The following is a 12,925-nucleotide window of genomic DNA, read 5'->3' as shown; positions in this document are numbered from 1 at the left end:
GGGAGCAGCAGGGGCCATACCCAAGACCACAAGGATCACCACATGACTTAGAGGAAATCCCCGGAAACCACAGGCTGAGGACACTCAGTGAAGGTCAAGGGGGAAAAATTCAGAGCCTTGGAGCAACCACTTTACTGGAGAAACTCTTGCTGAAACTTCAGAAACACGGGAATTTGACAGAGAATAGGTTCCTTTTTACTGCCTGTGCCGTGCTTTGCAACCCCCCAGCCCCTCACTGCTGTGGCTGTGCTTTGTGGGGGGGACACAGCTGTGACACAATGAAACCCATTACACAATGAAATAATTTTTATATTATTAAACTAATCTTACCTATTCAGGGGATGCAGCTGTTCAGGGGACCAACCCGCCCTGCACACCAGACCTGCACCTACCTCGCGGCCATGACAAGTGGTCAAGAAGATAAATGGGGTGTGCAACACACTCGGAGATCTTCAATGCAAAGTTGGCTGGAGGGTGCCACAGGACAGGGGGAAATACAGCAAAGGGACCTGAAGGAGAAGCTACTTCCAGGATTGGATCGGGGAAGGCTCCCTAAAGGAGAAGATCAGCTATGGACTAAAGGTGGGAATGAGCTGATTGGGTGGTAGTGGGGAGCAGGAGGACGCATCTGAGGCAGGGGAGACAGTGTTATCAGTGTAACACCCATCAGAGACTTGGATCAGATTTTTTCAAAGGAATCAAGTGCTGAGGCCTGGAATACCAGGCTAAAGGCCTCAACCAAAGTGGCCCAAGGACCCACTGCTGTGGACTTGGGGACTGTCCCCACACAGGCTGCACCAGGACACGGATGCCCACCCACAGACCAGGCCGACCACTGAAGCAGCACCCCGTGCTCTCGTCCCACCCCCACGCCACCCCTCCAGGCCTGACAGCCCTCCTGAGCCTCCATCTGCCCAGGAGCCCTACAGGGAAAGGCTGCAAAGCTCATGGGCCTGGAACCTAAAAGCTGCCCCCCACCCAGGCTGCCAACCAACTCCCAGAGAAAAGAATTCACCCCACAGGAGCGTATCATTTTCTAAGATACGATTTGCTTTGATCTTAAGAATTTTTAGTATTTCAACTCAGCAACATTTTTACTTTATCTTCTTGTGGTAAACTATATAGCACGAAATTCATCATTTTGCTCATTGTGGAGTGTACAATCCAGTGGCATTTATGATGTTCTCGATGTTGTGCAACCGTAACCGCTGTTTCTAAAGGCCCCAGAAGAAACTCTGTACCCATTAAATAATGATTCCACTTCCTCTTCCTCCCCAGCCCCAGGAACGTCTAATCTACTTTCTGTTTCCATGAGTTCGCCTCTTCTGGATATTTTACATCTGGCTTATTCCACTCAGCATAATGCTTTTAAAGTTCATTCATACCATAGAACGTGTCAGTGCTTCATTCCTTTTTATGGCTGAATAATCACCTGCTGTATGCATATTCTACAGCTCACTTTTCCGTCCATCTGCTGATGGGCACTTGGGTTGTTTCCACCCTTTGGCTATTGTAAACAGTGCTGTGACGAACAGGAGTGTGCAAGCTTGTGTCCCTGTTTTTAAATTTGGGGGGCACACACCCAGGAGTAGAAGTGTTAGGTCATCAACTCAGCAACATTTAAGGTCCTTGTGGTAGTTAGATTCAGTTGTCAACTTGGCCAGGTGAAGGCACCTAGTTCTGTTGCTGTGGACATGAGCCAATGGTACATGAACTTCATCTGTTGCTGATTACATCTGCAGTCAGCTAGGAGGCATGCCTGCTGCAATGAATGAGGTTTGACTTAATTGGCTGGTGCTTAAATGAGAGAGTTCAACATAGCAGGCCCAAGCAGCTCAGCATACCTCATCTCAGCACTCACAGCTCAGCCCAGGCCTTTGGAGATGCAGAAAGAAAACACCCCAGGTAGAGTTGTTGGAACCCAGAGGCCTGGAGAGAAAGCCAGCAGAGATCACCCTGAGCCTTCCCAAGTAAGAAAGAACTTCAGATGAAAGTTAGCTGCCTTTCCTCTGAAGAACTAACGAAATAAATCCCCTTTAATTAAAAGCCAATCTGTCTCTGGTGGGTTGCATTCTGGCAGCTAGGAAACTAGAACAGTACCACTCTCTTCCCCCAGTGCTCCCTGCCTGAAATATGAACTTACTCTTCCTTCAAACAAGAAAAGAGATGCTCTCGTATAGACCTTCTGAAACCTGGCTGGGACACCAGGTGCCACGCACCTCTTCACACCTCCTAGCATTTGATCAGTTCTAAATAAATGAACCACAGAGCTATAAGGAGGAAGGAAAAGAGGAAGCCTATTTTAAGTGGCCTTTCAGAGGAACCCATTCTCTGTCAAATTCCAGGTGTTTCTGAAATTTCAGCAAGAGTCTCTCTCCAGTACAGTCGCAACAGAAATGTGCTTGCCTCTTGAGATCACAAATCATACCGGTGTGATGGTTCAGTCTACATTTAACCCTCAGAACCCAGATAACATCTCTCTGTTGTTCAACCACTTAAATCATTCAAGTAAGCATGCATCTGTTCTGAGCCCTGGGTCTAGTCACTCCGTCTTCTTTGGCCATAAATAGAACCTTTATGTCTCAGGGTAAGGCAATGTGCCAGTTATAGGCCCTAGTCCCTCATCTTCAGAATAACTAGTGACCCTGGACTAAGTTCTAGTTAATGAGACACAAACGGACGTTGACAATAAGCGGAGGATATGGGGGTGGGGGGGCATGGGATTCTTTGCAGAAGAAAAGGAAATGTCCTCATGTAGATTGTGGTGGCCAAGACATGGCTATGTGATTATATCTGGAACCATTGATTTTTTTTTTTTTTACTTAGGTTGGATTGTATGATTTGTGAATAAAACTGTTAAAAAAAAGTTTTTTAATGGACATTGAGTGGAACTTACAGGAAGACTCTTTGTGTTTCCATTCTTCCTTCCCGCCAACGACAATTGAATGCAATGGAAACAGGAGTCACAGGTCCCAAGCCAAGTCTGAAACTCAGCAGATCCCAAAGCCTGAGAGTCATCTATGGCTTGATGTCCTCCAGGACTGCTGGGGTGGCAGCCCCACAATCCCCAAATGTGAGGGCAATAGCACCACCCAATTCAAATGTTGGGTGGCAACCTCTGTTTCTTGGTTCAAAAAGTTCTCTTTGGCCCAGATCTCTGTTTCCATTGCTCTGTCGTTGAAATCGGTTCTCCTCCATCTCATCCCATCCCTGCCTCTTTCGTTTTAGGCCAGCTGTATTTCTACACATACCAAATCCTCAAAAACCTTACAGAGTTTCCATGCAATTCAAGAGGGTCCACACTATGAGACAAAAGGATCCTCCATAAGTGCTCCCTAGATAATTGCACCTCCAATCCTGACTTCCTCCAGGATGGTTGACAGGACACATGAGTCACATGCCTAATGTCTTCAGCACATGGCTGCTCAGCCTCGCCCTTGCATGGGGCCTCCTTCCCTAAGGCCTTACCTCCTGGGAACAGAGTGAAGGCCATGCTAGGGCCAATCTTGGATCTAGTCTCAGAGCACAATATTTGGACAGACTGAGAATTTCCAAAATGATCAAGTGCTGGATCCTTTTTGCTTAACAGTTCAGTCCTCAATTTGTCTCTTCTTGCATTTTACCATAGGCAGTAAGGAAAAATTAGGCTGTGCCTTCCAACTTCGTTTGGGAATGCCCTCAGCTAAACAGCCAAGGTCCATCTCTTACACTCGGATGCCTCCACCTGGCATCAGAACACAATTGTGCCAACCTCTCTGCCACTTAATAACAATGACTGTCTTCCTTCCAGTTTCCAATAACACATTAATTTCCTTTCTAACGCCCCATCAGAAGCACCTTTAACATCCACATTGCTATCGAACCTGTTCATGACGGTATATGTAATTCTCTAAGATGCTAAAAACTTTCTCTTCCGTGCTCCTCACATTTTTCTGAGCCCTCCTCAGCATCGCCCCTCATGTCCATTTCTCTACCAACAGTCCATTGAAAACAAATTAGGTCTTTCCTACCAAAGCATCAAAACTCTTCCAACCTCTACCCATTTCCATCCCAAAAGTCACTTCCACATTTTTAGGCACTTGTTATAGCAGCACCCACTTCCCAGTAACTGAAACGGTCTTAGTTTGCCAGGCTGCAATGACAAATGCTGTAAAATGGCTGGTTTAAACAACAGGAATGTGTTGTCTCACAGTTCAGAGGCTAGAACCCCAAAATCATGGGATCAGCAGGCCACACTCCTCTGAAGGCTGTGGGGTTCTAGTGGGGGCGCTTGCAGGCAAGCAGTCCCTGCCTCTGTGACTCGGCAATTCTGCCTTTGTCTCCTCTGCTGGATTCTATGTCCACGTTCAAATCTCCTCTGCTTATAAGGAGTCTAGTCATGCTGGATCAAGGCCCACCGTGATTCAATCTGGCCTCATCTTAATAGGGTCTTTGAAGATGTTATTTACAAATGAGCTCAAATCCACAGGATTTAGGGTAAGGACTTAAGCATGTCTCATGGGGACCAGGATTCAATCCCGGACACCCTCAACTTCTTCTGATAGCTTCTAACCCAGAGCAACCTTCGAATAGCTCTTCAGTCTGCTCACGATTTTCTCATACTTAAGGACAAAATATACACTGAGTCTTTAATTTATAATACGTACTGTTGGGGAAAATAATCAACACTATTAAATGGTTTTGGACAGAGAAAAATTGATGCCCAATATGTCGGACCAGTTTTCAGCTCTGCAAAATAAAAGGAAGAAAGAAAGAAGATCCGACAAAATTGGGCTTGAGAGGAATTATGGAAAACTCCACGGCACAAGCTTTACTTTGCAAACTTTGCTATAGATGAAACTATCTGATGAATACAATCTGTGTTTAATTTGAAATGGAAAACAATAGATCCTGAAGAAGATCATTTTGATAAACTAAAAAGGAAAAAAAAGAAATCACGAACACTTGGGTATGAAAAATGATCAAGGAACTAAATGGGCTCAATGACTTTCTTTCGGCTAAGTAGTGGCTGCTGACTTGCCATCAGGAGGATGGAGCACTGCAGCTAAGAGGTAGGTACGTAAAGAACCAGGATGCCAGAGCTGCAAATAATACCAGCCACCCCTCAGCCACAGCCAGGAGTACAGGACCCAATAGAATCAGATGCTCTTGGGAAAGCTCTGATCCCCCAACCCCTAACTCTTCTCCTTCCTCTCTAGTGGAGGAGTAAGGGAGCTCCCTCTCCCCTCGTTCTGCGACTAGGCATGAGCCCCCCCCCCCCCCCCCCCCCCCACCGGGGGGAGCATGAGCAGAAATGCCGATTCCTCCAGGGGCTGATCTCCCAGAGAGATGGTCCCACCAGCCTACAGACAAGCAGGCCCCTTTGTGGCTCTCCCACCCCCAGTGGCCCATCTCTGAGCACACCGTGATGCCAGCAAAAGAGACATTCCGGTGCCCGGCACAGAACTGGCATTGACCGACCAGGACAATTGAGCCACTGTGAGCCAGTGCGCTGCATCGAGAGACCCGGGAGGCACAGAGAACACTCCTGACACCAACAATGACCATTGTCTTGGGTCTACAACCTTGAACAAGTCATTAAACGTCTCAGATTGGAATGCCAAGGCCTCTGTTAACTCCTCGGTTATGGCATTGAGATACATAATTAAAGGAAGGACTTACAAGGAAACATCCTGTAATGCTTAACTGCGTGCGAACAGTGGCTCAGCAGGCTGGTCAACTACAGACCTATTTTGTTTTTACTGTTATCCTTACTTTTGTACATGTTTGCAAGTTTTCCATAGGAAAATGTATTCAAAATTTCTTCTTGGTGCACTTCTTAATCAGCTATTGCTTTGCCATTTCTCTACCACACGGTTGTTTCTTCAAACTCAAAACTATGCCTCTGCATTGAAAAATAGTAAAATTTGAGGGAAAGACAGCGATCCACACTATTTAGCAAATCAAAACACAACAGCTGTTTCCAACCAAAAGCTTTAAACCAATTCTAAGAAAACACATTTATATAGTTGTGCAAGCATGAAAAAGATAAATGACATTAAGGAACCATTAATTTTATTAGGTATTAAAGTGGTTTTGTGATTTTTTTTTAAAAGTATTTGTTAGAGATAAATCAGCATTTATGAGTAAAGTGATGTATCTGTAAAACGCTTTAAAATACAAAAAAAAAACTAGGGGATAGATAAAACATGATTGGCAAGATGTTAATAATTGTTGGATAATGGGGTTCATTGTATTATTCTGTTTACTTTTGCACCTGCTTGAAAAATTCCATAATAAAGTTTTAAAGGAATGGTTGTGTGAAACCCTTGGCTCATCAATTGTCCCTGTGCTATTTACCTGCCACATAATCATAAACTCAAGAAAAGCCAAAAACAATCATAAACTCACTCAAAGAACAGGGAAACCAAGAATATTGTCAAAGGTGGCCTTCATTAAAGACATTTAGTTTCAAGTTTATTTTTAAAATAAAACCAAAAATACCACTCAGAGTCACCGGGTTGTCCACATGCAATCTTTACAAAAGATGCCTCAAAAATGAGGGTTCGCCACGACAAATTCCGGGCTCTGTCCTGGAACTACTTGTTGAAGAGAGCTTTGAAAACGACGGCTTTTTTCTTTCTTTGCTTTGTATATATGTTATACTACACAACAACAACAAAATGAGGGTTCACTGCTTGCCCCTCCCCCAGTGCGTTAGTGGCCAAACCACCCAGTTGTCCAGTTCTCATCTCCAACCTCAGTTTCTTTTGCTATGATTTAAAGCCCTCAACTCTATCTCCCTCCCTGAGAAACTGAGAAATGAGAAAAGTAGATGCCTGCTTAGAATCACAGAGCACAGCATGGCGATAAAGCACGTTCCAGGAGCGCCGAGACCAAACTGCAAGGACGTGACTGAGCTCTGCCCCTCTCCCCCGGCCCCCATCCACCTTCAATTCCCCTGATGGAGGAAGGGTAAAAGGAGACTGGAAATGAGTGCTTATTAAATCCCTACCATGTGCCAAGTGCTTTAAATGTTTATGCCAGGGAATCGATCCTAAGCCCTAGAAAGGGAGACAGGGACTCAACCCACGCCCCCTGCCTCATATGACCCAGACAGAGAAGCACAAAGGCAGGGCCCTGTATTAGCCTGCTTCTCCAAAGGCAAACCTTACAACACGGATTCTCTACCATCGTCACGAGAAACCACGGAACCCACCCTGGCCACCCTCAGCTTGCCAACCTCTCCCCAGCTGCACATCCATTTCGCCGAGTTCTCTGGCCAAGATGTTCTTTCTGTAAATCACCCAGTCTTGACAGGCCCTGCTGAACCCACCCCACCCACCTAGGAAAGGAAACCTCAGCAGATGTTTCTGGCATTTTATTTTAACATCTTTCTAACTGGTCTCCCAGCTTCCAATCTTGCATAGCTAATTTAAACCCCACAGAGCATAAATTCAGCCACACACAACTGCATATAGGATAGCTGGTAATCCTTCTAAAGTACCCTAAAGTATCCAAAGAATCACTCCCCTACCCTACCCTCTCCACAACTACAACAAAATTGGGCTATATCAGTGCTCTCCGCCTAGCTTCCTATCAGTTTCCACCCACTCAGTGAAATAAACCCAACCGCTCACTATTCCTTGTATACCATCCCCTGAGCCAGAAACGCACACCCTTTTTCCCTCATCTCCACCTTGGGAACACCGATGTATCCTTTAAAACCCACCTCAAATGCCCCATCCTCTGTGAATTCTTCTTCTTCTACCCCATGCTAGACTCATTTGGTGAATGATAATTTTATCCTTATTACCCTCATAGGAGATACAAATATGTATATATACACATGTATATGCATGTTTATATATATGCTATATGGGTGGATATATATATTTGTGTGTGTGTGTGTGTGTATGTGTGTATAAAGTCCTTGTTATCCCTCAGCCTCCTCTTCAAAGTTAACAGTCCTGTTCTTCCAGGGCTTAGTGGTTTCCTCCTTTTGTGAACTCCCATTGAGCTTAAATTTCCCAGCACTTGGTAGGAAACTCCTTCAAAGACAGCTCCGCATTGCCAACAGCAGCTGAGCAGGACAAAAGCTTCTCAAGGAGAGGAACTGTGGTTTATACTTTAACACCCACAATGCCCAGCCCAGAGCTGGACACGTACCTCTGTCCAAAGCCACGCCCCAGGCACTTTCCACATCCCACCCCAAGCCCTGGTCCAGAAGCGCTGCTTTGCACTCCTGCATACCATTTTGCTAACGAAGGCCACAATAATGCTTTGCTGACATAAGAAGACTAAGTCACAGTCTCTGTGAATTAACCACCAACCACTGCCAAATAATAATAATAATAATGGCCCCAAACACCTTCCAATCACATTCAGGCTGCTTAGAAACGAATGGTTATGAGGACATCTCATGTCAGAGAAAGACAGCATGAAGCACGTCACAGGGGGGTTAACTCTCTGGGTGCAGAAGGGACAGGCTGGTGCATCCATCCATTCTCACCACTTGCCCACCAAGCTGGACAAGCCCTAAGCCAGGCTTTCACAACTAATCCCCTGCACCACCGTCTCCCTTTAGAGACTGCTTCCTGACCTGATAAAAACGCAAAGATTCAGTCATTAACATTCCTCCCGCCTCCGAAGCAAGTAAGACTCACGGAACTGATGGAAGGGATATCTGTCACGGTCCCTTTCCTGCCAGGCTGGGACCCACGGAGGAGCCCCAGGGGTGGAAAGCAGGTACTGGCCTGGCCACTTCAAGGGGCTGGGGCAGCAGAGGCAGGAGGACACGCCCATCCCCGGCAAAGCGACAGAGCACGGCTCATTCGGGTCCTGGGAATGAGACACTTGGGAAGAGAATTCTCAAAGCCTTCTACTCTTGGCTGGAAAGCCTGGGAGAGCATCCGCAAAAGGTCCAGGAAGGGGGGATCAGGGATGACAGGGACGAGCAGCAACTGACCCCAGGACCCCCCGACGCGTGCCAGGCGATGAGAGGCACCTGGTGAACCGTCCAGCCCCAGCCCCCCAGAGGCAAGGTGCTGCAGCAGCAAAGTACCAGGATCCACGGCCCCAATTCCATGCACACGACATGGAATATTTATGACCACTTTACAAAGGCATCCCCTCTCGGGACTCAGGAAGTCTTAGGAGATCAGGGAACATGTTAATGAATTTTTGTAATTCCCAAAACTCAGCATGCATTGCAGATGTTAAAGAAAAATCTGTTTAATTACGGCACTAAGCTTGGGAACAAATGACAAGCCATAAACAACCACCCTTGTTTTGATTTTAATGGATGCTGTGGATTTTTTTTTTCTGTGCTCACATAAATAGATAAAGATCTCTCTGGGTATATTTATACTTAGAGATACCCCTTTTACAGGGATGTGAAACTAACTTGAATAATCGCTGAGTTGTTGACACTAAATGATGTGCAGGGAATACCATTCTCTCAAGAAATAATTTCCACGCCACCCACCCTGCCTCCTCCATGCTGGACCTGTATAACCCAGTTCTCAGGAGGGTCTTCGGGAAATGCATTCCTGGGTGATACATTTATGGTCTCTGAAATTCACAGCACCAAGTTTCTGTACCTACTTCTGCAGTATACCACGTTATAAGATAGTCTATGTGAAAACACACCTTGAAAACTGCCCAACGCTACACACATACTGGTAACACATCTCTTGAGTTATTTCTCGAGACTGCAAACTCCTTAGAGCAGAGACCAGGTTCTGCGCACCTATGAATCCCCCACCTCCAGGCTGGGGCTCAATAAACACACCACGGGTAGTGAGTCCGCACTTGGGAGCAGGTGGTATTCCAAGCCCTCCATCAGCCAGGGACATCCGCTCCACATTTCCCACTTCTCCAGGTTTCAGACCTCCCTGGGTCACTTGGCACTATTTCTTACCTGGTACACTATACACAGCCAACAAGCATCTGACTCGCTAAAATGTCAAACTCCCCTCCTTCAGCCCATCTTCTTCTGGGTCAGCAAGTGACATAGGTGACTTGGCTTAATTCTACCTACCATCTGCAAGAATGTAAGGTCGGGGGGCACAGGAGAAAATGAGGGCATGATATAAATCAGAGTCAGTAGGACATTCCCCCTGCTTAGTACGACATGTGAAAAAGGTGAGGGATCTGCTAAGGGATCTGCTAAGGGATCTGTGGCAATGCTGGTACAAAGACAGCCTGCACAGAGCAGACTGTTGGAAAGAGCGACAGCACACAAAGGTACACTCATCCGACCCCCACCCCACCCCTACTCCCCAACCCTGGCTCCTTGGAGCCCAGGTCATTCCAAGCCACCTAAGAATCTGTAAAAAAAAAAAAAAAAAGACAGGAATTGTCTTGTGACCAGGCCAGGGCAGCAGCTGGGACCCCTGCCTGGGGAGGCAAGGCTGGCACTAACTGGCATGGCAGCACTGTCCACGCTAGCCAGGCTCCCAGCAAATCCCCTCCTCTCCACCTGGTATCGCCAACACAAAGGCAGGTTTGAGGGGCCCGGGGGCCTCTCCCAGGAATGAACTGCAGCCAACAGAACTATGAAAAACGATGAGCTACCCACAGGGAAGAACATTCTTCCTCAACCAAGCACTCATCTCACCTTTGCTACATGTCATGTGTTGCAAAGATGCAGAAAGGACAAGATGCAAGTTCTGCCCTTAAGGACCTCGCGTTCCAGGGAGAGATTCTTAGCCCATGGTGGAGAGGTTAAGGACACAGTCCCAAGACTCGGGTGGCCGGGGCCAAACTCTGGCTGGGCCACTCATTTGTTGTGTGACCTGAGCGATTTATTTTACTTCCCCGTGCCTCAATTTCCTCCTCTGCAAAAGAACAGAACCTATTGCATGGCGCTGCTTTGGGCTATAAATGAGTTAATACATGTAAAGTGCTTAAACTTTAGGCACACGGTATATAGTGTATACATGTCAGCTGTTGCTATTAACACAACGTCCTTCATGGGGAGCTAGAGAATATGTGAAACCGTGTGTTTACAGTTTATGCACTCCGGCACATCTGGGTGTGTTTTCGCAGGCCAGCCTCCAAGAAACGGGACTGGAGGGAAGCTCAGTGAGGAGGGGACTGCAGGAAGGCTTCACAGAAGTTACATCTGAGCAGCGCCTTCAAGGAAGGCTAAAACCTAAGCAGCCCTAACCAAATGAACTGTGCGCTGATAGAGACAGCCTGCACACACACGGGTCAACGTGGCACCACCAGCCGCATGTAGCTACCAAGCTCCTGAAATACGGCAAGTGCAAATGAAGAACTGAGTTTTTCGTTTTATTTCATGGTAATTATTTTATACTGAAATAGCCCCGTGTGGCCAGTGGCTTCCACTCTGAACAGCACAGAGCTATTGAGACTGGTGGGTAAAACATCCCCAGACATAGGAAACAAAATGCTCAGTGATGCAAAACATTCCATGATGTACTTAGAAATTGTGAACAAAGCAACACAATGTACCCAGCAAGCACTAGCAGGGGTGGGGGGGGGGGGGAGCACCTAACGGGAGTGTGGCGGGCCAGGGAGGAGAGGCTGGCTGGACCGGGAAATGCCTCACACGCTGTGATATGCGAGGGGCTTGACCCTGGAGACAGGACCGCACTGAAGTTTTTGAGCAGGACTATCAAAACTGCCTTTGGCAAGATAACTCAGTGGGGGAGGTGGCAGTCGGAGAGGGACATTAGGAGGCGGGAAGACCTGTTGAAAGGCTATTTTACTAGTCTAGGTGAAGCGTGAGGACTTGCACACCAAGGAAGTGGCAATGGGAAAGGAATCATTTCATCAGCATTTGCTAAAGGAACGTATGAGTGGATTCTGTGAGTTAGTAAAATGCGTGCACACACATACGTACTTAAACTTTAAGGAAGCTAGCATTTCTTCATGGGTCTCCAACAAAATAAAAGGGAAAGGAAGTTTTTCATACACCATAAAGGAAGGAAAGAGATGTAGCAGAGAGATATGCGCAGTTACTCTATTTTGCTGGTCTCAAAGGAGTCCAGTGCTTGCTTTGTGAGTACATGTGCCCACTTCTTACTTTACAACCCGGAGCCTTTCTAGTAGATAGACAAGCCAGAGTACAGACATGGTAGAGTCTATAGCTGCCTCCTAACATCCACTCTCCCCTTCATACTTAGAAACAATCCTGGGAAAGCATAGCTTAAGAAAAAAAACAAAAAAACCCATACCTTCTAAGCCCTCCTTTCAGCCATCGTGACTAGGTTCTGGATGATGAAATGGAAGCAGAAGTGTTATTTGGGACTTTCAAGTAGACTCCTTAAAGTGAAAGAGGTATGTGTCCCTTCTCCTCTTTTTCTCCTTCTCTCCAGAAAAGCAGATGTCACGGCTGGAGCTCCTGAAGCCATTGAACTATGAGGATGGGACTCACATACCAGGATGGGGCAGTGAATAGGACACTGGGTTCCTGATAACCATGGAGCCGTAGCACCAATCCTAGACTAATTCAGGTCTTCTTTTACATGAGAGAATGAATCCTTGTGTGTTTAGGCCACTGTTTTTAAATCTTCTGTTACTTGCATCCAAAACACAATTCTAATCGATATGAGGTGAGACCATTATTTCGTGCAAAGAGCAATGCAAATTTCTAAACTCCAGGGTAGAAAACTTCATCTGTATATTTTCTTGTGCCTTTGATGTTGGGATACAGCCAGATGGAAGACCCTATATAACGCAATGCCTTTTACCTCATGATCCCCTCCCAGCAACTGCTCTCCAAAGAGCCCACTAGAGATGGTTTCTGCCACCTTGGTTGAGCATCCAGGTCAACATTGAAAACAGACCTCCCAGTCTTCTCTGAATAAAAAGAAGCTTCACTCAGCTGGACTGACCCTGACATCAAAAGGCTTGAATTCAGAGAAAGAGAGACTCTTGGAGATTTCAAATAGGTGGCCATTTTTAGAAATAAAAT

The 12,925-nt window shown here is 46.4% G+C and overlaps 1 protein-coding gene across 2 annotated transcripts in view; it reads right to left on the bottom strand.

The window, feature by feature from the left end:
• The window catches only part of SH3BP5 (SH3 domain binding protein 5), a 75,085-nt gene that overhangs the window by 15,587 nt on the left and 46,573 nt on the right, over window positions 1–12,925 (bottom strand). The gene's annotated exons all lie outside the window — the stretch shown is intronic.

The sequence above is a fragment of the Tamandua tetradactyla genome, chromosome 15, assembly GCF_023851605.1.
Source record: "Tamandua tetradactyla isolate mTamTet1 chromosome 15, mTamTet1.pri, whole genome shotgun sequence".
Classification (NCBI taxonomy): domain Eukaryota; kingdom Metazoa; phylum Chordata; class Mammalia; order Pilosa; family Myrmecophagidae; genus Tamandua; species Tamandua tetradactyla.
This window is presented reverse-complemented; position numbering and strand designations above follow the sequence as displayed.